The sequence below is a fragment of the Cupressus sempervirens genome, chromosome 4 (genome assembly GCF_028749045.1).
Source record: "Cupressus sempervirens isolate cs-2001-9-10 chromosome 4, ASM2874904v1, whole genome shotgun sequence".
Lineage (NCBI taxonomy): Eukaryota > Viridiplantae > Streptophyta > Pinopsida > Cupressales > Cupressaceae > Cupressus > Cupressus sempervirens.
In genome coordinates, this window is record NC_143121.1 from 450677181 (window position 1) to 450705030 (window position 27850).

Genomic DNA, 27850 nt, shown 5'->3' on the forward strand with positions numbered 1-27850 from the left:
AATATATATTTGTAAAGTGTGGTCATATTCAAATTTTTGACAAATTTGTAAAACTTATAAATTACGTGAAGAATATTTGAAGTAAGCTATTAGATTTTGTCTAGTTAAATATACTTAAAAATTTGGTTGATTATTTTATTTAGAAATTTTCAAAATTCATTTTGCTGGAGCTTTTAAGAGAAAATCAAGCTTCTTTAAAGATAATTGCATTATTCACTATTACTCAAGCTCTTTTACAAATAATTGCATTATTGTGCTTTCCCTATGCTACTATTATTGCATTAAATTTGTACAAAAAGTGAGTATATTAACATTTCACTGTTTCAAAAAATAAATTAGCAATTAAATATATTAATTAAAATTATGTATCTCATTAAGAGAGCTCATATTTCAATCCAACAATTGCTCTTTATCATTTTGAAAAATAAATATGAAAAATTACATGTTAAATAAAACAAATTCATAGATAATGTTACTTCTTAGATGCACACTCGACTTAATTATTCATTTTCAAACTAATGTCATATTTTATTTATTCTATATTTACTATATCAAGATAATAATTTCTATTAATTATAATTATAAACAAATTACATATTATATAAAACTAATTCATAAATAATATTAAATTTTAAATGCACAATCAACTTCATTATTATTTTTAATCTAATACTATTTTTATTTTTCTCTTATAACTAGTTTATAATTACCATATCCCAAGAGCTCTCATTTCATCAAAATTAGCATGCAACTAGGTCAATAAGGCTAAAGCTAAAATTGTTAGTTTAAGCAATCTTGAAACTAGATCCTGGCTTAATCATGACCAAGGAAATCATAAGTAGATCCTCACATAACTATGTAAATATTCAAAATTCATATTGATGGAGTTTTTAAAGGAAATTCAAGTTCCTCTAATGGTATTTTAATTATTCACTATAAGTTAATTTCCTCAAACTGTAAAGTAACTTGACTTTCTATGAAATTGTGTGGATGTTAGTTTTCAATCATTCTTAAGGAAATCATAAGTATATCCTCACCTAACTAGAAAAATGATGATATTTTGAATCAATCCTAAAATTTGTTGGACTTACTCAAGATTGTTTCAATCCACATCATTATTGAGAAGCAAAAAATAAACTATCATTTTTAGAATTGGTGTGGATGGTGGACCTCTTGATTATGAGTAAGGAATCCCAAGTAGATCCTTTCCTAACAAGAAAATTGATGTTAAATTGAATCAATCCTAAAATTTGTTGGAGGTTACATTGTTATTATGATGCAAACAATAGTGTAAGTTCCCTAGGCAAGAAAAATTTCCTAATGAAGAAATAATCATCGAAGACCTGTAGTGGTTAGAATAAAGTTGAATTTGGGGAGTTGAGATCCCAATACAAGTCCACCACATATCAACATGGCTCAATCCATTTCGCATCTCCTACTATGCATTTGGTAGCATATTCTTTGTGATGGTACACTTGGTACTTTTCAAATAGAGTTCACACATGGCTAGATTTTTTATTCTCGGAATGGATTTAGGGTAGCATTTAAATTTATCACTTAAATGCACATCTTCTTATTGGATCATTTTAATTGGAAGGCCTTGAAAGGTGTTTGTTTTTCAATATTATATTATAATTTGAGAAAAAAAAGACACATTGCTAGAACACTACATACAAAGGGATATTAAGAATATAATTAGAATTAATATCAATTTTTTTTTGCACTCATAGAATGAGTGCATTTCACAAAATAGGTAAACAATTCATTAAACCACCTTATAGGTTCAAACTTGAAGAAATGATGAGGTTTGGTTAGGGTTAATCCATTAGATGATCTACATATTCTTCATGTATATTTTGTAGGGGTGAATTTTACTTTATATTTCTAAGATCTTAAAAAGTTTTTGTTTTTTGTGCTTAATGATAGGTTGGTAGAGATTTGTATTGTAATCACACAATCGTAGGTTGATGAAATATCACTTCATACAATATTCAATCTTTGGAGAGATTGTTAGAAACAATAGTCCACCAAGATAACTAAGGTGGTGGGGGGGTGAATCAGTTATCTAACAATTAAAACATTTATCTTCTTTAAAAAAACTTAACCATTCAACCAAAGTAAACAACAACCATAATAAGATGCACATAGACAATTACACCAGATATGTTAACTAGGTAAACCCTTCATCAGAAGGAAAACCCCAGTGGGAATGATGCCCACAAGACGATATACTAATATATAAGTTCCTTGTTAGAGGATGGACCCTGTTAGGAATCAATGAGAAAATTTAGTATAGAGAGTCCTTGTTAGGAGACTTTGAATCCCTATTAGGAGATTCCAACCCTGTTAGGAATTGTAGTACAATGTATGCAAGATGAACCCATTGCACAAACATATAATTTTAACTACAAGAAGAGCTCATTACTCAAGCATGCAATTCAATGTTATGTTCTTCTTTCCTTTTTTTTGTTAACTGAACCAATTACTATAAGACCTTGTAGACTAGGTCACAAACCTCAAATCTAAATATCAAACCTCTGGATCACTCAGAAAAGCCTCGGCAATGGAGTTTCCTTCACTTTCGCTCTGCTCTGCTCAACTTCACATTTCTCTCTCTCTGATGCTTACAATTACATCTTGTCAATCCTAATCCATCTCATATGATAAAGGAAAATGTTCTTCCTTTATACCAAGTCCATAAAACAATTCCCTAAGTCGGCTGTTAGCTCTTCTCAATTAATCATTATAGGACCACATTAAGAACACATTACACTTAGCGATAACATTAATATTCTACCTTGCAACTTGAATATCTTTCCATACACATAATATTATGACAAGAAAACTTAGCCACATCATCACCAACACGTCTTTTTTGCATCCTCAACCTTGATTCTCAGAATAACAACTATGTTGAGAGATATAACAAATTTACAAGAACATGGCTCTATAAACTCTATCTCAAAACAAACATCACCAAAACTTACATAGTTTCTTATAGACTTATCATTTCTTCACCCGACATTGACTGCATATGCTAGATACTCATAAGTATCTCCCATAACCTCAGATAGTGAGAATACTCAACTAGTCATCTGTAACAACTTGATCTTTCCACTCTTCTTCTGTCAGATACCACAAAAGATTGCTATGTTTACATCAATGATAAACTCAGTCATGAATGTAACATATCATCATAGTAACATATCTATAATACTCACCCATAGGAATATCATCAGCATTCATGCTTCCAACAGAAACCAATGTGTTAGTATTGTGCAATATTAAATTGAAATCATAATATGTAATGAAAAGTCTGAACTTTCTTGGAATGGGGGATTTTTACATAGATAAGGAGTTTAAAGATATTAATTTATTATGATTCTCTAGGTTATTTAATATATTATTGGAATTGTACTACATAAGAAAGAAAGATTGGCTTAATTGGTCATTTTTGCTTCAAGTAATTAATAAATTAGGTTTTTTGCCATACACAGTGCATATGGATATAATCTTCTATTTAAAGTGTCCATTTTTTAGTATTAGTCAATGGTGTTCTAGTTGGTTTTTTCCACTTCAACTCAAGGGGTTAGACAAGGGAATCTCCTGTCATCTTTTTCATTTATTGATATGGTAGAGGCTTTTAGTAGAATAGTTAATTTTAAGAATCACAATGGGTTGTACCATGGAGCTCATATAGTGGGTACTTCTATATCAATCACTCACTCTTTATTTCCAAAAGATACTCTCCTATTTGGCATGAAAAATATAGAAGATTCCAAATAGATTATAAAAGTGTTCAATCTATATAAGATCTTCATAGGGAAAAGGATTAATGTGCATAAATAATTTTTTTACATTTTTAATACTTTTGGAATGCTTTTAGACAAAACAATGTGCATTTTTGGATTCCCCAAGGATAAACTTTCCTCTACTTATCTTGGTGCTCCTTTTTTTTATCAGGGAAAATAAGTCAACCTATTGGAGATTTTTTATTGAGAGGATTAAGAGCATAATTTGTGCATAGAAAGTACAATGGATATCACTATCTGATAGGATTATTCTCATTAAGACTATTTTAGTTGCAATCTCAAACTAATATATTTCAGTTCTATAAGCCCCTAAAGTTGTTATTCATCAAATGGAAACACTTATCAAGAACTTTTTATGGAATAGGAATATGATTGGAGAAGAAATATTCCCCTAATCTCCCTCAAGGACATAGTTTTTGCTCAAGAATCTAGAGGGGTAGGGCTACAAGACCTTACTAAAAGAAATAAGTCCTTTGGGGGAAATTCAATGTGAAAAATGTATACCACACCTCACAATAAATGATATGTATTACTCCAAGAAAAATACATGTATCCTAAGGATCCTACCACATTTGGTTCTGTGTGGGATCATAGTGGACCAAAAATTAGCGATGTGATTTTTTTGTCTAAAAAGGTTCCATTTTTTTTTGTAATTCGTGTCAAACTTCTTCCTCCAATCCTAATACAAATGGAAAAAAAAATTAATATACCTTATTGGATATGCAATAAATCGAGTACCAAAAACTTGCATATCGTTATAAAAAAATGAATGCTATTTTGCCCCAATTTATTACATTTGAGTGGCTTAACCAATCAATACCTATAGTGTCTTTGGGTATACAATTTGCCCCAACACATTTTCCACTAGATTTTGCATCCCAACACAAGTAAGTTGATTTTTTTGTTTTGCACTTGATTTCATTCATTTTTAATTAAAATTTAGGTTTTTAAATGAAAATGTATGTTTTTTTAGTTTCGTTTATAAAAATTTCATCCAAATTGTAAGTATATATTTATTTGACATAAAAACAAATGATGGCTGACATGAACCAACCCTCAAACACTCCCTTGCCAAAAAATGATCCTAAAAATAATCCACCACCACCTCCAAATGAACCCTTACCCCCTCAAAAACCTCCCGTGTTCACAATTTAATTCAACAAAACCTAAATTAGCTAAGGACTTAGTCTTATTACAATATCCCTACATTATCTCCCATGTTATCCACCCTTAATACTACTATGGATAATATTGAGACTCTTAATGAGCATCATGATACTACTCTTTGTTGGCATGACCAGATGCACACCTAGTTTGATGAAGACTTGAATTGTGATAATTAGTTAAAAAGAATTAGCCAACCTATTTGCCAACCCAAAAATTTGTAAAAATGTTGACTCTAAAAAACCCAAATTTTAAAACTCATTTTTGGGATCTTTGGTGGATGGTTTTTGACAAACCACCACACAACAATATGGAGGTTCCCTTCTATTTCTTAAGAAAATTGTATGCTAAGTTTTTGAAAGGGAATCATGTTAATTATTGGAGCATGGGGCCCAACATGAGCATACGAGGAAGAGCTTTATAGGATAGACACAACATTTGATTTGTCACAACATTATTAATTTCAAATTAAAATTCATATTAAAATAAATTTGACAACTTCACACTTATGTACATGTATGTGATTCCTTTATATTCAACTAATGACAAAGGATCAGATGAGAGATGTGGATGATGTCACACTTTTGGCCATTTCATTTGGCATCAAGAGACCTCCACAATATGTATTATTTTATTTTACATTACTTTCCTATTTTAGATTAAATTATACATGGTTTCTCTCTCTTTTCTTTTTTTTCCTCTTGTAGGTTTTACCTCTTACTAGGTGCCACTTTCCATTGACAAGGGAAAGTAATTAGGTGTTTTAAAGTCATTATATATATTATAGACTTGTCACTATTTTTTAGCAATGAAAAGTTATTGCATTTTTTATTTTATAGGGGGTGGCCTCTGATAAAGCAGCAACACAAATTCTCCATCGCAAACCCTTAGGTATTTCCATTCCTAGCCATAGCTCTATTGTATATATATTTATCATTTATTTGTTTCTTATCTTAATTTTCTTAGATTATAAAGAAATGAATTTCATGATTGTAACAACTTTATTTTTAGCTTTCATAGGAAACACTTGATACAATGGAGGGGGATCAACAAAGCTTTGTATCTTTGATGACCCAGTTGACACTTCCCAAGGGGAGATCACTTGAGGTAAATTTTAATTTGGATTCTTGATTATTTTATTAATTTAATATGCTATAATTAATAATTCTATAGGTAAAGTAGTAGATCAACTTGACAACCATGTAAACATATTTAGGTAAGAGGAGGCAGGGTCCCTTCTTGTTGATGACATATGCAAGGACTCCTGACCACCGCAGAAAGGCATGGAGAGAAGTAAATGAATTTCTAAAAAAATTTATTACATTATTGATCAATATGCATTTAAATAATTTTATTTTATTTTGTCTTTTTTATTGGTAAAAGGAAAATGCTTGTATATTATATTATCAAAAATAATTTACAAAAGTTTTTTCCCATTCAACTACAAGCATTGAAGAAAAACAATGGGGCTAAATAAACTTGATATGTACAAATCATTTAAATTAACTAGTCTAAATTTGATTTTTTTTTGTTCATACAAGACCTAGTGAGTCTAGAGAGTGCATTGAAGATGTTGCATTTTCATGATCCACCAGCATCACAAGGTATTGCAGTTTCTTCGTTATACCTCAGGGAACATTTTGAGATGGCATATGCCACATTGTATATATGAACTTTGATTTCATAGGCATATTTTGATGGCATGTGCCACATTTTGTATATGGATGTCCATTTTGACATACCTTTTGCATCATATTTGTATATATTTTGAAATATTATATTATTGTGATTTGTTGCTTATGTGTGTTGTAATTCCCTGCCCAAAGACCCTTGGAATAAGGTTAAATAAAGGATAATTTTTATTTTTTGAGTTAAGATACAACAAAAAATTACACCAGAATACAATGAAAGACTAACACAAACCAAACATAAAAGATCCCCAAGTGTCACTACTTATCAACACATCATTAACCAACTACATCAATTAAGCATACAATGTTCACTTCCAACTTATAACTGGCATTCAATTATGATATTCGTTTTATGTTCAAAATCCAAGGTTCCTAGGTGTTTAATCCATACAAGTTAATTTATTGATTGTTATGAAAGAAAGAATAGGAACCCCACAAAATAATCATGAGAGGATGTAGAAACATGAGCTATTAAAGATTAGGAAGGTGCATCTCCAAAAAGGGTATCTGAAACACCAATTCTACCTTTGGGAAGTCTGCAAAAGTGTCCATTATTTCTTGTACAAGACTTCACAATAAAAGGTTCTCATACAAGGATCCCTAACACCCATAATGTAATAATGAAAAATTGGTCACATCCTTAAAAATGTACAGTTACATCTTGGAATGGAATAGGTTCAAACAAATGAAACAAGTCAAATCAATTTGAATCCATTCAATTGTGACACATGAATATTAATTTCAAAATAAGCATTAATGAGTCATTATTCTAGAAACAAATTTAATATTGATAAGGGACCCCCTATCCATGAATCAATATTTTATTCTTTATAGGGTCCAAGGATATTTTGAAACAAATCTTAGTGGATCTCCACTTCAGATTGTTTATTCTTAGTGGGATCTCCACTTCAGATTATTTATTTTCAGTGGGATCTCCACTTCAGGTTGTTCATTCTGAGTGGGATCTCCACTTTGCATTATTTATTCTAGTGGGATCTCAACCATGAATAAAATAATCAACCCTCAACCTCACCATGGTTGAATTAAACTCTACCCTAGGGCCTTGCCAAAATCTATAATGCAAGACTCATTTGGGAAGAAAGGGAGGAAGAATAAGTAATGAAATGCTATTGAAATATCATTAGATTTCATACTTAGCTTGCATTTACATACTCTCAATTCTAAAATAATTGCACACATGCTCACTTAATTGCTTATCTTCATTTGGAATTGACATACATATTCATCTAGAGTAAATGCATTGCAATTCATCCTCCACTCAAATCCTTCATTCTAAGCATGGTCTATGGTTATTGGACTTTCAAGTTTTAGAGCATCTAGTCACCCTGTCTAGTTAGAAGGCAATAGATCACCTTGTGTATGCACGTCGAATGAACAATCTCATGTTCACTTCGGTGTGACAACGCACAAAAAAAGATCATATTGAAGTGTGTGTGTGGACTGAGAGGCCATATTTCACACTCACATTTTTGGCACCCACTGTGGGGCCCAAAAAAATCAAATTTTCTAACCTCTCCCATCAAAATTTTCATGTTTTTCTAGCTTGTTGTTGCACACAGTAGAGGATTCTCGTGTGTAGAACCAATTTCTCATGCGAAGAAACTTGCAATTCTATGCAAAGAAACAAGTCAACCTGTGCAAAGAAATAGGTTCTCGTGCGCTTTAGTGCATTTTCTTGCATGCTTCTTTGTACTTTCTTGCCTAAAATCTTGTATGCTCACATAGGAATAACACTTCTTCATACAACACAAAGAGATTCTTCACACGAGATGCAAAGAATCCTTGCACGAGTTCTAGCTTGAGTTTTCCAAAAATATAAAGTTTTTGTTCTAATTTCATGATTTTTATGATCTAATCTCTGTTTTGTAGCATTTATTTTATGATTCCTAATTTGTGATGTAGCATAACAATGGTTTGCAGGATATTTTGATGAAGAACTTGAAACAACGACTCTAACATTTTGATTGTAAGACACTTGATGAAGACATTGATGCAAAAAATGCTAATGGTTTGATTGTAGGATGTGTGCCAAAGAATATTCAAGCAAACATTGTGTCTTTTTAATGCTTTCAAAACATAGTCTAAATAGGGCTTGTGAACTTCATACGGTGCAAGACATGGGAATAGGGGAGTATTCTCTTTACTACTTGGAAGTCATGCCCAAGAGTAAATTAGAAACCTAGAAGTGTCTAAAAGATGGTATCTAATGGAGGCATGAAAGGTAGTGGTTCTCCTAAACAAGTCTTAATAGACAAGTTGGGATTGATAAGCTAGCTCGATGATGAATGTGTTCTATGTGCTTTGAGTGAAGAGATGAGGTAGAGGAGTATGCTCTTTTCCCTTTTGGGAAAATTAAAAACTTTGACCCTTGAATCTGACCTCTAGTTTGAGTCTTTTTTTAGAGGGCCTATTGGAGTGATCCAGCCTCCGGGAATGACCCAAGTGAGCACACACCTTTCACCAGTGATTCCACCTCACTATAATAAAGAAGATTTGTTGAGTGAAAGACTCCAAATCCATGTTAATTTCCTCTTCTTCATTCTGATATCTCATATCAAGAAGAGGCTTTGTATGTTGCACTAAGTAGCATCGCTCCTAGTCTTGCTAGTCAAGTGTGTGTGCATACAAATGTTGGTATGCGTTGTTGGCCTCAACTTTGTTTGTGAAGCCACTGGGGATTAATGTTAATGAAAATTTAGTAAAGACTTTGTAGATACTTACTACTCAATTCACCTCTAAAAGTGTCATAATCCTTGTGCAGGGATCGATCCAAGTGGATTACCCAGATTGCCCAAAAAAATTACACTCGCCATTTGTACTCCACAACTATGAAAACATGAATGGGGTTTCTTTGAACTTGAGGTTCACTCATCCCCCAAGATGTTGGTTTCGTGAGATACATAGTGTGGGCAAGGTTTTTGGTCACTAAGCCATTTTCGGTTATAGGGATAAAGAGCATTTTTTCTCAAGTCTTAAACTTGTCCAAAACATTTAGACTAAAAGGTCAAGACTTCCCTCATCCTTCTGAGTTGCTTTGTCCTTGGTTGGACTATTTTCAACTACTCTATGTGTCACATGTATGAAACTTAATTGGTTTCTTACGATGACCTTACGTGTTATCGAAAAGCTTGAAAACAACATCCAAATATGGTTGAAAATTGTCAAACACTATCATAAATCTATCTGCAAAACTATCTGAATCATCAAAATCTCTCCAAGAAGTCAAAATCTACTAGTTTGGTCAAAAGTTTTCCTACTGTTCTGCAAAATTTGGCATGAGAAAAATTCCTTTCTAGCACTTTCTCATGCCATTCCCAATATTTCCTCACATAGTTCAAGGAGAATCTTCACATGAGAAAGTACCTTATTGGTTAGAAAATTGCCTTGTGTATCAGTTATGTACTTCTTCGTGTGGCTCTACCAAAATCCTTGCACAAGCAAACACTATGCCAAACACTATTCTAAATCCTCACACCCTATTCTCCACTTTCACGCACATGTTTGCCTAAATCCTTGTGTGAACTTCTGCCTTCACACTATCAAACTAGTTTGTCATAGGTGTCTCCTCACTTGATTTTTTGCATTTTCTCACCTTTGTGTTATTTCCTCGCATGAAACTATCAGGTTTTGTCAAAAATAGTGAGCTATTGTAAGCTCCATTGTCCCAATTCAACACCAACCTGGTCTTTAGCTAGTTACATTACATCATCCCTCTATCTGAAGTGGGAGCTTATCACAATGACTTATATTAAATATAGTCAATCTAACATTTCTAGTGAGGAGGAAGCAATTCTAATTGCAAATATGAAGAGACAAATCAAAACAATAGGTGCTCAACTTAAAAGACTAAAAGAAGAAGAAGACACATCATCAAGCACATTCATCTTGTGAGGTTTCTCTAATACCTCTAATGACAACAAGCCATCAACTTATTATGATGTTGAAACCAAATCCTAGGAAAATAGTACACAAACACCCAAGAAATATAGAAATATCTTTGAAGAAAGACCTTGGGAACGTAAACCAAAGCATGATTTCACACCTTTGGGAACATATTACGAGTTAACCTTGGAAAAAATCCTTGAAGAAAAAAACATTGCTTTACCTAAAGCTACATTACTGGGAGTTTCCTTTATGAGAAACTATTGTGCCTATCATAGACACAATTTGCATAAAACTTCACATTGTAAAGAGCTGAAAAGAAGGATCCAAGATCTCTTTGATAACGGCATAATTCAAAAATCTAAGCTCTCATTTACTAAAGATACTACTCTCAAGAAGGATCAAAATCATGAAACCATGTCTAATAATGGCTTAAATGTGACTTTCACTTCTTCCAACATACCTTCACCCTCTAAAGATTCTAGTCTTTCTGATGCATATCCATTCAACAAGGAACTCACTATTCCTCCCGTTGACTATGTGTATCCTCAAGGGCTACCTTTAAAATAAAATCAAGCTAAGGAAGATTGGGCTACAAGTCTTTTCACTACCTTCACAGATCATACATCTTCATGCACTACTATGCCTATGAAGTCCACTCCAAGTGATCTTCCTGCTAAACTTCAAGAGTCTATTATACAAATTTTTGAAACAAATTCTAATATAGAGTTTGATATTCCCTCATCCTTGGAAGTGGTTTCATGTCAAGAGGACTACTTAAATGATGAAGAAACAAGTTTTGATCAAGACTAAGAGTCCTTCATCTCGATTCAAATCTTCCAAGATCTTGTGCCTCCATCTCAAGAGCCACCTAGTCCTTCATTTCCCATGTCATGCACCTCTACTAATCAAGATCAAGATATTCTTTCCACCATGCCTAAGGAGATTATTAATGATCAAGAGAAGACTACTTTCCCTATGCTGTCTAAAATTCCTTTTAAAGAGGAAAGTGTTCACTCACTCTCATGTTCCACCTTGCTACATTCACTTCAAGACTATGCTCAAGCTTTAAGTAGTCCTACTCAAAATGTTTTACCTATAAAAGTCACTTGTGAGTCTATTGTTGACATTGGTCATGTTGCTCATTCCAAAGATGCTAATATCCCTTTTCACTATCCATTCACATCCTCTAAATCTATCCTTAGTCCTTATCCATCTAAGCTAAAACCTTCAAGTCTTCCTTCCATATTGGGACCTTATGTTCCTCTATCTCCTACTTCCACTCATAGCTCATTATGTATTCCTCCTACCCTACCTAAAGATCAACAAAGATACAAATCTTTGAACTCTCCGCATTCACCTTTCATCTAAACCAATCATATAGACCTTATTGATCCACAAATCCCAAGTCTTTTGGAAGCAATTTGGATGATCAACTCAAACACAAGTGCTTGAATCCATCTTCAAAGGTTCACTATGTGACTGCTACTAAGGAAAATAAGCAAAAGAGACTACAAAGGTCCACTATTTAAAGAACTCAACCAAAGAAAGTATGGGTTCCTAAATCTATTATTGAAAAAATGCGTTCTGAAGCACCTAATGAAAAATCAAAAGCTATATGGATTCCCAAGTCTCTTTTGAAGGACTTGAATATTAAAAACAAATCAAAATTGACATTCAAGCTTCAAAAGGCTTCCACTCTATCTTCTTTCAAACATCTTCCTAATAAGCTTTCAAAGCCTTCCACTCGACCTTCCTCCAAAATAGCTCTACTACCTCGTATATCTAAACCTCAAGCTATCTCATTTATATCCTTCCACTGCCCTTTGAGGTGTGTTCCTTTGTTGATCTATCCCAATTTCACACCTACCCTTCTAAAAAAATTTGGAGCCTAAACTTCCTTATTATCCATCCTCTTTCTATCCACTCAAAACCAACAACCTTATCCTCCACCTACCTCTTGTTTTCCTAACATCTCCCTTCCATTACCTTATCAGCATCTTTGAGTGTGCCTTCTTATAGAATTGACTTATCATGACTTATCTTTCTAATAAGAGAATTCTCTAACTTGAAATAAAAGCTTGAGCTCTTTTTGAAAATTCAAAAAAAAATGAAAAATTGCCTTGGTGAAAACCACTTCTTGTGGCACAATGGTAGCAAAAGTAAAGAGAAATAAATTCATCCTATGGTGAACATCACTTCTTGTGGCACCTTGGATAAGTACCATGATGAAAACTTGGTAAACAGGTGCCATCCGTAATTCTTCCATCCATGCCATTTTATCATGATCTTGCTTATCCCTCACATACTTCACGCATAACCTCCATAATAAAAACTTTGTTGTCTCATTCACTTACCCCTTTGGCCTTGATCAATGAAAAAAGAGAACTTAGTTCTTAGTAAACTCTTGATATGTCCATTCTCTTGGATTACTTGCATCTCTTGACACCAAGTCAATATCATACATTGTTGCCTCCCATGGCACCATGGTCTTATATTGTTATATCCTATTCTCTAGTTTGGGCAATCTTATGAAGACTTTCCTTGAGGATAACATTCACTATGCCACCTAGCATGGCCCATTTACTTCTCCTCCATCTACCTTCACATTCATCTATCTAGTTACACTCTTTTCAAGATATTGGTGGAAAAGCCAATGTGATCTTTCTTTAGAGTCGGTAATCTCTAAAAATTCTAAAAATTCAAAAATTTCTACAAATTTAAAAATCTCTAAAAAAGTCTAAAATTTAGAAAATGTCCTGAAAGATTGGTTAAACTAGTAAAAGCTTAGTGTCTAATCAATATAACACCTTTTTAGTTGCAAGATTCGACATCCTTTACTACCAAAGTACTATGCTGATTTTCATTAAATGTCAATCCAGGAGCATGAACTTGAGATGATGTCTGCAGAGTATATGCTCTAGTTTTCGCTAAAAGTCACTACTACCTTGAATGCAATAACCATTACGGAAATCTAGTTTATCCAAAGGAAAGAAAACTATCAAATAATTGGAAGGAAATTATAATTATTTAACCATACATCTATGCACCTACTGCTACAGAAGTAGTGACTGGTTTTGTTTACAGTGGCTGCAAGAACAATAGTTCTAATCTTAACTTAGAAAATTGAGTCTAACTCCTACTTACTAAAGTAAACTTCACCTTTTGCATGGGCCCCCATGGAAGAATGAAGGAAAGATAAGCTCAGATAAAAGTGTAGAAACTTAACAAAGTCATGTATTCATTCAAATATGCAGTATTACAATAACTTGGGAAAAACAACAAGATGTTTATCGACCCTATCTATCTACTCACTACTTAACCTCATAGATACAGATGAGGTCTTATTTAAAGGGAAGGAAAAACAAAAAACTCCTATAACTATGACTTCCTCATGAAGGAAAATTAGTTACAACTAAAGACTGCAAGCATGCAATCGTAAAGACATTAATTATCCCTTAAATTCCCCACAAATACAGATCATAGCAAATAGATCTGCTCTTTTATCTGCCTTTAAACAGCTTCTAGGAACCTAAGTATCATGCATTGCATGTCTAACTGATCGGTTTGATGCTTTCTTCCTTGCTTAGCCACTTTATCACGTCCTAATTTGTTATTCATTAAAATAGGTCCCTTCTGACTTTTCTGCCAAGTCTTCCAACTGCAACGGTGTCATTACGCTTCTCTTTAATACCATCAATGCCTTAGCGCTATTCCTTCACAGTTTGTTTTTTATTCACTCCCGCTCAACTTGTATTCCTATGACCAACATTTAATACACACAAGACTTCCCGCAAACATTTATTTACATTTATTAGTTTATAAAGAAAAGGCATTAATTATTCAACTTAACAGTTTTTGCAATCTCTTCAGCTATAGGAAGATCTACACATATCAAACATTCATGAAGAAAGATGATAAATTTCAATATGTTATAGACAAATGTTCACAAAAAGGGCCAATAAGACTTCTATTTCTTCATGTCATCATTTTCCCCTCCCAACCGTCCTGAGGCTGGTCCCTTCAACATCTATAGGTTTTTGATCCTCATCCACAGCCTAAGATCATTGGCAATTTTCTCCCCTAATTCATGAGCTTTGTAATTAAAATATCCATGATTTTGTTTCAACCTTTCTCATTTTTGTTCTTTATAAATCATGTTATAATCAAAAACTTAATCATACTTTCCAAGCATAGGATGCAAGAGTATTGGTGGTTGGAAATGAAGAGGTACCCAATAATTTTTTTGACTTCTACCTAACATCATATACTTGGGCATCCTGCTGATGGCCAACTCTAGATTTTGGGGAGAGTGCAACTCCCTTGTTTTTAGATCTTTTGGCAATTGGATCCATCTTTGAAGGGAGGCTTGTATAGCATCAGGAGAATTTGCAAAACAATGTTGCTTCCAATCCAAAAATGCCTGTTTGCGGACAAGGTGAATTTTGGCAGCAACACTTTGATTATTGTTAACAGAAAGCCAATCAAAGAATACTCTATGAGTGTTTTGTACTTCTTGTCAAATGTACAATGGTTCAAAAATTTCCGTTTCCCTATAAGGAGCAGCCTGGTTCTCTTGACTAATCTCATTCTGCATCGAGGACATAATGACCCTAAACTATACATCTCCCACATATAACAATGAATTCCAATCTTTATCATCTAGAACAACAAGATTATGAACATATAATTCATAGAGGAGATTCTGAAGAGTCATCAAAACTAATCTGAATGCTACATAGAATTCCTGGGGAGTGTACAAGGAAGGGTTCAACCCCCGAGTAATTTGGGACAATTGAAAATTAATCATTTGCTCCTTTAGGAATAGTGTGTAAATTGGAGATGGTGTCCTGCAATTTACAAGCTCTAGAATGAGCTCTGTAATCTTCATGACACCTTGCTGCAAGACCATAATTTCACTATCCTTCTCTTCAATTTGATGTGCTTGTTTCCTAATAGTTCTAAGGAATTCCTTCCTTTCTAGGTCCTAGTTTTCTTTTTCCCATTAAAATTGTTGGTACAAACTAAAGCTGGCTATTAACAGAGTAGAAATGTCTGGTGGTGTATGACGACAGACAATAGGTCTATAATCTTCAAGGCAGTGCTTAGGATGATGGTGGTCAACAGTGTTGTCATCCTAAGAATGTTGATGTTCAACAAATCTATTATTTTGACAAGCAACAGTGCTATCAACTTTTTCTAAAGGGGCAACGATTGTAGGATAGGGTGCAATAGTCATTTTAACTTGAAATGTTTCAACAATTTCATGAACCATTTCTTGTGCAACAAATGGATATTCCTCTGGTGGTAGATTATCAGTTTCCTCCACTAGCTTCTCAAACCTGGATACTATTTCCTCTTAGGACTCCATGTCACTATCAACATTAATAGGGCTATTTGGCTTTGTGGGAATTTCCTCAAGATCATTTTCATGTTCAGGAGTAGGTGCTATGTGCTCTGGTGACTGTGCAGTTGTAGGTACTAGATTTTCAACAACAATAGGTGGTATAGGAGGCTCAAAAAGTGGCGCAGGAGATTCAATTGTCAAATTTACCCCAAACATTTTGGTGACTCGTCATGGAGTAGAAATTGGTTCCTTGCCCTTATTGACAGATTTCCCTTTATTCAAGTTGAGTGCAGGTTCCTGTGATACTGGAGATACTTCTTCTAAACCTTCCTCTACGACAACTGTGCATGATTTTCTCTTTCTAGAAGTTGAGGCTTCTGTGACCAATTTTTTCCTTTTTGCAGTTTTAGGTACAGAGGCAGAAGTCGAAGCTTCTTGACCCATTCTATATACTACTTTCCTGACTCCTATAGCAGTTTTCTCTCTTGTCCCCATTCCTTGCCCCTTAGGTCCACCCCTTTTAGGTCCCTCTTTCCTTAGTTTTACAAAATCATCCCATGTTCCCAAGTGCTACCTAGTCAACTCCCTTTCAATTATAGCCCTAATCAAGCAATTGTGGGATACTGACTGGGTTTTTCCCTACTGTACATAGGTAGCTTGCCTTTTGATAATATTATAAATGAAAATTGAGAGATTTACAGGACAATCACCATGCTGCAAACCACTCAAAATTTTGAAATGAATAGCATGCAAATAGGAATACCTTCCTTCATAGGTAAAATATCTTATGATAAATTCAGCAAGGTGGATGAATTATAGAGGGAGAGATAATCGTAATGTACCTTGCTTTTTGTTTCCCTCCAGCTAAGGATCTCTAGGTACTAAGAATTTCTCTTTTTCTTATCATGCATCCATGTCCTCTATCCAACGTTCTCCATTTGTGGGAAAACTAGAAAATTTTGCCACCACTTCTTCAATAAATTCTATCTGAATGCCCTTAACGTTTTCATATCCTTCCCTCAATGTATTATGAAATTAAAGCACAATTTCTTGATCAAACTGCTTCAAACTGAGATAGTAAACCAGTCAACCTCATTGTTGAAACAAACTACATGTTGCTAGGTCTGCTAGTAAGACTCTGTGGTCTGCTAGTTCATGCCACTAAGGTTCTCCACCAATATTTTTTGAACAAAAAATGCTATTATAGGAAAATTCACTACAAGTGATTTTGAGAGTATGGGCGGTGATAGCTATAGGGGTTTCAACAAAGGGAAATTGAAATACTTCAATACTTTCAAAACATCACATCCTTCAGTACTTCATGACAACATTTTAATCACCAAACCATAATGAGGATAAAGATCGTACTCAAAAATATACGCCATATTAATGAGGGGTTATGTGAAATCATGATTTAATGGTTAGCCTTCTTTACATTATTTCACACATTTCAAAAGTACAAAGGAGCGCCATCTCATTACTAAAATGATCCTTCCTCATACATCCTACATGCCAACTTGAGATTTCCTTGATTTGCATTCATGATTTCGATTTTCCCACCCCCCAAGCTAGCAGAGACTAGGTCCCACCAAATTGTAAAGATTGCAAATTCTAAAAATCGAAATAACATTCTTTTCTAAATAAATAATAAATTAAATAAATGCAAAGGGGTCGTGTGTGACTGACCTGAGGTGTGATAGGAAGGATGGTCCGAGTAGTGCCTTACGAGAGAAAGAAAGTGAGATGGCATGATGATGGAAAGACAAGAAGGTGGGATGGAATGAGGTGGAAAAGGAATGAATTTTTGCATGAGTGTGAAATTTTTATTATGAAGGGATTAAAAATAAATTCAAGGGGTTGCAAGCGTCTAAGTGGGAGACTCAGATGGAGTGGCTACAGGAAGATATGTTTCTGTTGTGGTGAACTATTGAAGAAATTCTTCCCGAGTTGGTTTATGATATAACTTCAAGCGATGCCCATTAACCAGGAGTTTGAATTTGACCAGATCAATTATTGATAGTTGAATTGCTCCATTGTTAAAAATTGTAATGATTTCATAGGGACCAAGCCATCGAATCTAAAATTTTCCTTGGTAATGCTGATATCGTGAATCATACAGGAGTGCCCAATCACCAACAGAGAATTCTCTTTCTTTAATGAATTTTTCATGCCATTTCTTTCTTTGATTCTAAATTAACTCTGTGTTATGAAGAGCTGATTTTTTCCATTCATCCAACTCATTGAGATGCAAAATGTCATACTTTTGTGCTACAGGAAGGGTAATATCAAGTTCCAAAGTTGTCTGCAAAGTTTTATATTCAAATTCAATGGGCATAACAGCTATCTTCCCATATAGGAGTTGAAAAGGTGTAAACCCAGTAGTTGATTTCCATGTTGTTCTGTACACCCATAAGGCTTTAGGAAGTCTAGTTGCCTAATATTTCTAATGCAAAGACACTATTTTAGTGAGAAAATGTTCTAGCTTTCTATTTGTCACTTCTATGTGTCCATTGGCCTGTGGATGATATGGAGACAATTTTCCATGCCAAATTTTATACTCCTCCATGAGTGCTGCTATCAGATTAGATGTGAATTGAGGCCCTTGATCTGATTGTAATTCTCTTGGAACACCAAATCTGGTAAAGATACATTCGTACAAAAACTTTGCAATATTATTGTCATGAGGATGCTTCATGGGTTTTGCTTTAGCCACTTAGTAACATAATCAGTGCAAACCAATTTATAAATTTTCTCTTCTAATGGGGGTTCGATAGGGCCAAAAAAATTAATTCTCCATTTATCAAATGGTTCTACTACTATTTGTGGTTGCAGGGGCATTTCACCCATTTTTTTGGGCCACCCATTCTTTGACATTTATCACATTTTTTTGTATACTGAGTCGCATCCTTGTGAAGTGTAGGCCAATAATAACTTGTATTTAGAATCTTTAATGTATAGTCTATTTCTTAGCAAAGTGACCACCATAGGGCTTGTCATGACATGCACAAAGAACATCATATGTTCGATCCTCTTTGAGACATCTTCGTGTTACCTGGTCTAGTCCAATATAAAACACGAATCTTGAGATCCATGAGAAATTAAAACTCTTTTCTATCATCAATCATTTTTCTTTTGTAGAGAAATGTGGGGGAGTTTTGCCAGTAGTTAGATAGTTGGCAATGTCAGCATACTAAGGGTTTTGTGCTGACAAAAGAAAGAGATGTTCATTGGGAAAGCTATCTTCTATGGCTACAAGATCATCAGGTGTTTGAAGACGAGACAAGAAATCAGCTTCAACATTTTCTTTACCTAGCTTGTCAATAATGGTGATGTCAAATTATTGCATTAGTAACAACCATCGAGCCAATCATCCAGAGATTACTGGCTTGTTCATCAGATATTTGATAGTAGAGTGATCTATATGTAAAAATATTTGGTATCCTATAATTTAATGTCTGAATTTATTTAGAGCATAAATTATAGCAAGCAGTTCTCTCTCTGTCATAGTGTATTTATACTCGGCTCCTTGAAGATTTTTGCTGATATAGTAAATTGCATGTTCTACTAAATCTATCTTTTGGCCAAGTACTACTCCAATGGCATGATCTGAAGCATCTATGTGTATGCGAAAAGGTAACTCCCAATTTGGTCCTCAGAGCACTAGTGCTTTTGAGCTGTAGGAAAGCTTTTGTACATTATGAATCCCATACAAACTCTGCATCTTTTCGAAGCAATTTATATAAAGGTGTTGCAATTTGATTGAAATCTTTGATAAAACATCAATAATATACTGCATGTCCTAGAAAACTCTTAGCTGCTTTCAATTTAGCTGATACACCCAATGTGTGTATGACTTCTATTTTTGTTGGATCTACTTCAATTCTTTTAGGGGAAATAAAGTGTCCCAACACCACTCCTTCTTGCATCATCATAAAACACTTTTCACTGTTTAAAGACAAAATGTACTCTTTACATCTTTGCAAAACCTTGTCCAAGTTCTCCTTGGCTTCTTCAAATGTTTGTCCATATGTGGTGAAGTCATCCATATGCACTTCCAAACAATCTGTAGATATGCCAGAAAAAATGCTAATAACAACTCTTTGGAAAGTTGCAGGTGCATTGCACAAACCAAATGGTAGGACATCATAAGAAAATGTTCCCCATGGACACATGAATGTGGTTTTGTCCTTATCCTGTAGTGCTATCTAGATTTGATTATAGCCACTGAACCCATCCAAGAATGAAAAGTATTTTTTTCTTGCAAGATTGTTAAGAACTTGATCAACAAAAGGCAATGAAAAATGATCCTTCTTGGTAGTCAAGTTAAGTTCTCTATAATCTATGCAAACTCACCATTTTCCCCCCTTTTTGAAAACAATAACCAATGGTGACACCCATTGGCTATCTGAAATAGGATATATGAAGCTAGCATTGAGTAGCTTTTGCAATTCATTTCTAAAAATATCCCTTAATGTTGGGTTTATCCTACGCTGAGGTTGTCTCATAGGTTTGCAATCCAGATTTGATATAAATCCTATGGGTATAGAGTGTAGGATCCAAATCTTTCATATCCATATACTCTCAAGAAAAAGCATTTTGGTGCTTTTGTAACAGTTGCAGGGTATTATGATGTTGTGCCTGAGATAAGGACTTGCTTATATTTAATTCTCTTCCTAGAACGATTGTTGTTTTGACTACTTTTTCAGCCATTGAAATTTGCACAATTGGTTGTGAATCTATCTCATGTGGCAGGAGTGAATGCATAAGTTGTGCAAACTCAGAATAATGAAGTTCAACAGATAAAGGCAGAATGTTTTCTAAGACACACTTTTGTTTAGAAGATGTCTTAGATTATGTTCCATACTCATTCAGTATGATAGAAGAAATGACATCATCTTCTTATTTAATGTTTACAAATGAGTCATGTGAGATCATCATCAATTGTTGAATAGAATCTATGTCTATATCAGAGTCATCCATATTTGGCCAGACAATTTGATCATCTTGCAGCAAAGGCTAAGCAAGAGAATACAAGGTTAAATTTTTAGTGTTCTTTCCATCTGAAATAGTCATTCTCCCTAATCGGCATGCAATATAAGCATCTATTGTTGCTAACCATGGTCATCCTAAAATGATAGGGTATCCCCCAATACTTTTTTTTGGAGAGAGTATGACAAAATCAACTGGATACTCCTATGAATGTAATGTGACAGTGACATATTCTAGCATACCATTAGAAATGATGGTAGAACTATCTGCTAGTTGCAAGATTGTTGGTGTTTTCCTAAGACCAATGATGCTTAATTTGGACACTACTTCCTTGGTCATTACATTGATGGATGCTCCTAGGTCTATTAAGACATTCTGCACTTACACTCCTCGAATGGTGAGGGTCACTACTGGGCTTCCAGGGTCTGCATACTTAGGCATTTTGCAGTTATCAAGCATAAGATCAGAAAGCTGCCCAAGGACATGGATAGTCTTTGGGTCTTTCTTTTTCCTTCCTAGATTTTCAACATAGGCTTCTTTGATGGCTTTTGAATATATAGGTACTTCCTTTATTGCATCAAGCAAGGGAATTTTTATCGTCATTTTCTTGAGTTGCTCAAGAAAATCTAGTGCAACTTGATTTTCACTTGGCAGGACTTGCTCTATTAACCTACTAGGAAATGGTGGTGTCTTGGCTGCAGGAGAAATAGTGGTGGTAGGTTCTTAAAATGACTCAGCATTTGTATCATCTATTTCTATTATAATGGGTTGCTGAGGTGAGGCAAGCATTGTTCTAGATTGTAGATGGGTATCATTCAGGGTGATGGAATAACTTTGCGGTTGGCCTAAAGATTTTGCACTATTAGGATTAGGCACATGTTTTGCAGGTAATTTTGGCTGTTTTGGAGGGGTTTTATTGGCTCTAGGAGGCATTAAGGCTTGTTGTTGAGGAGGTTGAGTCAAGGTTGGTTGATGCTAGTGTTGCTGCCAATTTTGGGTTTGTTGCCAACCTTACTTAGGTTGTTGCCAACCCTACTAAGGTTGGTGCCAACCTTGGTTAGGCTATTGCAACCCTTAGTTAAGTTGTTGCCACTCTTGGTTAGGCTTTTGCCAACCTTGGTTAGGTTGCTGCCAATTATTATAATTACCATGTTGTTGTTGCCATTGGCTATTACCACCATAATTATGGAGTGGGTCTTGAGGAATACCTAATCTTGGAGTCCACGACCTTCATTAAGCAACATAGAGGACTTCCCTATCTTCATCAATTGCCTTGAACTCAATAGGCACATGCTATGATTCCAAGCTAGCAATAGGCTTACATCGGCAATTGTGTTTCTTTTCTCGGTAATGGGGGCAATATTCTGCCAACATACTATCAGCGTCCTCCTTCTTCCTTCATGCTTGCATGGTATCTAATTGTGTAGAAACATCATTAATGATGTCTTTCTTGAAATACAACAAGAGGTTTGACAGTTCTGTCTTAGATACTCCTGCCCTAGGATATTTTTGGAGTAAGTCACTCAAACCTCGTCTTTTTATTTTTGTTGCTCTGGAATAGTTCAAACAAATATTTCAAATTTTAGCCCACATCTTCTGTGTAATGTCACCTCAAGCCATTAAGTCTAAAGCTTCCATACTCCTGTCATGCACTCCTTTTAGAAAGAGACGCTTTTGGGACTCCTCATTCAGTTGATGTTGTCTGTTGCACTATAGGTTAAACATGAACCGAGAAACATAGTCCTCCAAAGTCTCATCCTCCTTTTGTGACATTTTAAAAATTTCATGTCCTTTCAAATCATGGCCTCTACAATATTCCTTATATTTATTAAGGAACAAGTTACTCGAATTGGCACCTAGACTCATGAACCATCTCAAAGCAGCTTCTTTGAGAGTTGATGGAAATAATTTCAGCTTATGGGTATCAGTTGTGTTGTCATAACTTTGACAAAGGATGTCAAACTCAAAGAGAAAAGTTTTTGGATCTTCAATAATAAAGCCATGGAATTTAGGCAAGGCAGCTGAGAGTATATTTTTTAGATTTTGATTACCCTGCTGAGGAGGAATTGGAAAGGGAAAGGTAGGCTAAGCTGCTGCCATTTGTGGATGTCCTAGTGGTGGCTAATAAGTGACTAGAGCTAATGGATTATCTTGATATTCTTTCTTAGCAAAAAGATTATTCAAATGGAAGGATTATTGAAATGTGGTCGGTGATTGTACTTGTTTTGGTATTTTTGCAAATACATTCTCAAACAGTTCATCTTCTATTTCTTCTCTCTCTTCTCTTTCTTCAAGGTTAGGATAAAAAGGATCAAGATTATTGATTGAAGTTGGGAAGAAATCTTCCAAGGTGATCTCTTCTTCTATGTATGCAAGAATGCTAAAATGAAACTAAATGACTCAATAGTGAATATTAGACTGACACCATCCCCAGAAATGGAACCAAAAATATGTCTAATCATTACAACACCTTTTTAGTTGTAGGATTGGACATCCCTTACTACCAAAGTACTATGTTGTTTTTCCTTAAATGTCAATCTGGGAGCGTGAACTTGAGATGATGTTTGCAAAGTATATGCTCTAGTTTTCACTAAAAGTCACTACTACCTTGAATACAATAACCATTAAGGAAATCTAGTTTATCCAAAGGAAAGACAACTATAAAATACTTGGAAGGAAATTCTAATTATTTAACCATACATCTATGCACCTACTAGTGCAGGATCAGTGACTGGTTTTGTTTCCAGTGGCTGCAGGAACAACAATTCTAATCTTAACTTAGAAAATTGAGTCTAACTCCTACTTACTAAAGTAAACTTCACCTTCTGTGTGGGCCCCCATGGAAGAATGAAGGAAATATAAGCTCAGATAAAAGTGTAGAAACTCAGTAAAGTCATGCATTCATTCAAATATGCAGTATTACAATAACTTGGGAAAAACAACAAGATGTCTACCGACTCTGTCTATCTACTCACTACTTAACCTCATAGATACAGATGAGGTCTTATTTAATGGGAAGGAAAAAAAAATCCTATAACTATGAATTCCTTATGAAGGAAAGTCAGTTACAACTTAAGACTACAAGCATGCAATTGTAAAGACATTAATTATCCCTTAAATTCCCCACAAATATACATCATAGAAAATGCTAGATTTGCTCTTTTATCTAACTTTAAACAACTTCCAGGAATCCAGGTATCATGCATTACATGTCTAAATGATCACTTTGATGCTTTTTTCCTTGCTTAGTCACTTTATCAGGTCTGGCTTTGTTATTCATTAAAACAGGTCCCTTTTGACTTTGTTGCCAAGTCTTCCAGTTGCAACAGTGTCATAACGCTTCTCTTTAATACCATCAATGCCTTAGCGTTATTCCTTTGCAGTTTGTTTTTTATTAACTCCCACTCAGCTTGTATTCCTGTGATCAACATTTAATACACACAAGACTTCCCGCAAACATTTATTTACATTTATTAGTTTATAAAGAAAAGGCATTAATTATTCAACTTAACAGTTTTTGCAATCTCTTCAACTGCAAGAAGATCTACCCATATCAAACATTCATGAAGAAAGATTTTTACCACAAAATGAACCCCTTTTCAGATATAATTTTGATTATCATTTTTATGCCCTATGTCCATACTGTATACATCAAAAGTTCAAAACATTTATACTAAAAGATGATAAAGCTGAGTATGTTATAGATAAATGTTCACAAAAAGGGCCAATAAGACTTGTATTTCTTCATGTCATTACTTAGCCTTAGATGCCTTGGTAGCACCAAAATTATTTTGTTTGTCACCTTTTATGCTTTGAGTGCTTTGTGTTCTGTGCCTTCCTTCCTTTGGTGTGTTTTTCTTTCCTGTACATAGGCTAGACCTCTAAAAACTCAAAAAACATTCGTAAAAATTTAAAAATCTCAAAAGCATCCATATATTATCGAACAACCAAAAAAATTTGCAAAACTCTAAAATTTCCTAAATAGTTATGATCTTCTCAACTAACATTGTCCATCAAGTGGATGGCCACAAGAGACACTATTTAGACCAAAATTAATTAGCAATTCTCTCAATTGTAGTCAATACTCTATGCATAGTTTATTTGGATTGAGTTCATCCCTGTCTTGGGGGCAACACTGTGGGATTCATTAAGAATCCCTCAAGCTTAAGTCACTAGTTGTCCTAACTATGTCTACCTACTATTGCTTAGTTTATTGTCAAGGTTCTTCTCCATGAAGATCCTCTTCGCATCAATCACCAGTTGTTCTAGCTGTGTCTGTCTACTGTCGCCTAGTCTCTCTGACTTTAGTCACCAATTGTCCTACAACTATATCTACCTATTGTTGTCCTTTTCTTGAAGAGATTTCATCATATCATATCAATCTACTAAAAATTTAAACTAAAAATGGTAAAAATTTTTGAGCAATGCTAAAATTTTCTTTGCATGTGGGTTTTTGCTTTGTCATTCCCCCCCTGAGTGACTTGATGATGTCTCTTTTGGACTAGAGTAGTAAGGACTAGGGGGCATGATCTTTTCTTTGCTTACTACTTGTTGGTTTAGTCCCAATCATTTGAAGGATAACTATGAAATGGGTGTCTATTGTAAGAGCCTCTATCTCATGTTGGATGGTCATGTGTACCTCACCTCACTTAATATGGATGCTTTTGATAAAGTTTCCTTTTCTCCTTGCTTGTTTGAGTGTATTCTACATGTTATAGTAAAATCACAATGCTCATCCTATTAAGTAAATGTACGGGTCACTACAAGCATGCTTACCATACTTCTATCTTAGGTCATGAACAAAAGGGTCATTATGGACATAATACTACTGATTACTTAGCATTAGAGGGATCTCCCACATGTCTAGCATGTTTATCATTCAAGAAACATTATGGTCATCCTAGCATTTATGCTTTGATGCTTATGTTGACTTGCTACATTAAAAGGGACAAATGTTCTGGTCATTCTGGCTTCTTGTGTCTCAAATGCATACATTTAATCCTGACAAACTAGACACATATCCTATACATATTTGCATGATTGCAATGTTAGCGCAAGTTGAAGGACATGCATGGGTCTGACTCAAAGCTCTATGATGATAAAAAAAAAAATATTACAAGTCCAATAACTGGTCTTAGGGCTTGCATTTCACTTAGGTTGTATTTCATTCTAGCTTTGCATTTTGATATAGCATTGAATACAACTTCACTTCTATCTCTCAACTCAAATGAGCCTTAATATGGCACAACTTATCTTCACATTGCCAAAGTTACATTCCTCAATCAATCTTGATAAATCTATTCAATTACCTACACAAGGAGAACACATTAAAACTTGTGACATATGTTAGTCACATATCTTAATGGTATATCTATACTATTAGATCACACAACAAATCAAATGATATCAATCATGTCTATCTATCTCATAAACGGACAATCATCAAAGACAATGGTGTAACACATGCACATGGTATGAAAATTTGAGCTCATATATATATATATATATATATATATATATATATATATATATATATATATATATATATATATATATATATATATATATATATATATATATATATATATATATATATATATATATATATATATATATATATATATATATATATATATATATATATATATATATATATATATATATATATATATATCCAATGGAGTTTAATGTGTGTCAATACAAAACTGTGTACTACTCGAGCACAATCAATCTCAAAATATTACAACCTAATGTTGGCACATCAAATTAATACATATCCAGTACAAGTTAGACAAAATCAAGCTAACTCTCCTCCACTCCTTCACCTCTAGGAGGAGGAGGGGGAGTAAGCAAAACATTTGGTCTCATAGGCAAGCATGCACCACTAGACTCTCTCGCATACTCGGAGTATCTTAGCAGCTATATTGATGGGTCAAGCACAGTTGCAACATAAGCAACATAATAGTAAGAAGCCCTAGATGATTGGAGGCAAGGCTCATCCTGATGGTACTCTAGATGCTCTCATAGCAACTGAATCTCTTGATCTTTCTCTGCTAGGCATGTAATAATCACCATAAACTAGATTTGCATCTCTACCAATTTTCATTGTGCTATCCTGGCTCAATCCCTAGCCCTCTTAAGGGCATCCCGGGTGCATGTCGAAAGGTCTCTATCCTATGGATCTAGTGTAAGCTAGTCTAGCATCTCCTCATCGCCCATATCTTATTGGAATGGCTGCTCCACAACTTGTGGTGAATATGTATCACTACCAATCATGCTAGGGGCAGCCATCTCACCATGAGATCTACTATGTGTAGTCCCGCTGCTACGAGAACTAGGATCCACCCTCATATGTCAGGGAGGTATCTGGACCTTTGTAGTCTATTTTTGTCACTCATGTTATTGTGGCTACTGAGGTAGTGGAGCCTATACTATTTATACTGGTACTGCCATTCCCATGAGATCTGTGAACCTAGGAAAGGGGTGGCTCACAAAATACTCTCTATATGCTGGGTCATAACCCTATCTACTACTATGGCCATATAATCCCATCCTAAAATGGTAAGAAGTCACATCTCAATCATTGATCATCCAATGTCCAATTTGATAGATCATCCCTTCATCTCCTCTGAGGCAAAGTAGGCATAAGTGTAGTACTCCTAGGAGATGTCTTATGGCTGGCCATACTACCACTACATGTGTGTCAACAGAAATCTCTTGATCACCTGGAACGAATAGCCAAATAGTGGCCAAGAGGAAAACATGTATCTGAGCTCTACTTGTGTGTCGTCCCAAGCCTCTATCTCTCTCCATGGCAACCATACTATTGCCACAAGATCATTAAGCTACCCACACCACTAATTGGTCTTACCTAGAGTAGTCTAGGTCATCTGTCCTCTGTACCTACAAATATATGGCTCATGTGGCTATCTCATATCCTCACA